The following is a 727-nucleotide window of genomic DNA, read 5'->3' on the forward strand; positions in this document are numbered from 1 at the left end:
TTGAACTCATTTTCAACAATGTTAGCAAATGTTCCACTTTGCATCTTTGCTGGATTAGTGATAGGATACTGGAGAGAATGCTCACCTTGCATTTCCATAGGCTTAGTGATAAGATGTTGTAGGACTTCCTCACCTTGCATTACTGCAGCTTTTGTGATAGGATGCTGAGGGCAGACCTCACCTTGCATCACTTGAGCTTTAGCAATAGGATACTGAGGGTCGTTTGCATCTGGAGTCACTTCAGTCATGGTGATAGGACACTGAGCATTTTCTTCACCTTGCATCACATTTTCAGCTGAGATAGGATGCTGGAGTTGTTGCTTGGTTTGCTGATTTTGATTTTTTCCTCTGCTATTCTTCTTCTTTAGAGTTTGCCATTGATATTCTTGGTGCAGCTGTTTGTCAGGGTAATTGGTGTTGACATTTGGATTCTTACTTGTTCCAGGTTTGGTGTTATCTCCTTCTTGATTTGCCCCTTTGGTATTATTTGTCATCTCATTGGTGTCATTTCCCCTTTTTGAAATTGCTTTGCTTCTCTTTCTTTCTTTCTTTTGGCTTCATCATCTCTCACCTTTACTCTGCATGCCACAATTGCATGACCCTGATGCTTACATTAGGTGCAATAAGGTGGCAATCCTTCAAACTCAATGGGTTGCCATTTGCCATTAGAAATGTCTGTTTTGCTCATCCCTAGCCACAAGTGAGGAGGTCTCTCCTTAGTAAGATC

The sequence above is a fragment of the Lycium barbarum genome, chromosome 2 (genome assembly GCF_019175385.1).
Source record: "Lycium barbarum isolate Lr01 chromosome 2, ASM1917538v2, whole genome shotgun sequence".
NCBI classification, from domain to species: Eukaryota; Viridiplantae; Streptophyta; class Magnoliopsida; order Solanales; family Solanaceae; genus Lycium; species Lycium barbarum.